Source organism: Plecotus auritus (genome assembly GCF_963455305.1).
Source record: "Plecotus auritus genome assembly, chromosome: X".
NCBI lineage: Eukaryota > Metazoa > Chordata > Mammalia > Chiroptera > Vespertilionidae > Plecotus > Plecotus auritus.
Window position 1 is genome coordinate 114,223,124 of NC_137784.1, and position 824 is coordinate 114,223,947.

An 824-nucleotide genomic window follows, 5' to 3' on the forward strand; every position below is an offset into this window, starting at 1 on the left:
GCCTCATCTTTCCTTTTGCTAATGCCCAAAACTAGATAGATGGGTCAATGAATATAGAGCTGCTGTGGGCACAATGCTTTTCTCCCCCCCGCCTTCCACCCCCTACTCTTTGGGGAGCTCTCTCCAGCCCAGGACACTTGCTTCTCCACACAGACACAGGGCACTTAAGCTTTTGAGATTGGTCTGCTTTCCCAATAGGGGACTGTGTGGGCAAGCTGGGGACACAAAGTGCCTCCTCCTCCTCCTCCTGCAGTGTTTCTGATATTGGGGTGGACACAGGCTATTTTTCAAGGGAGATATAACCGAGTATGAGCAGACACTGAGAGGCTGTATCCACCCTTCACTGCATACATCACAAAAGAAGTTTGTCATTTCTTAGAAATTTCTCCATATAGGATCATGTCATCTGTGAATAAAGATAGTTTTAGTTCTTTCTTTCCAATCAGGATGGTTTTATTTTGGGGGGATGGGGGGAGGTGGGTTGTCCCACTGGCTAGACCCTCCAGTACAATTTTGAAATGAATACGCAAAAGTTGACATCTTGCATTATTGCCAATATTAAGGCAAACATTCATTCTTTCACCAGTAAGTATTATGTGCACTGTGAGTTTATGGAGACACTATCGGGTTTAGGAAATTCCCTTCTGTTCCAAATGTGTTGGAAATTGTTATCACGGATGGGTGTTGGATTTGGTCAGGTTTTTGACAGATACAGAAATAATATTTTTGCTTCTAAACAGGATGTTCTCCAATAAGAAAGACCAGGAATCCTTGGAGAAATGGCTGAGTAAATAGCATTTTCAATTTCCAACAAAACAAATCAA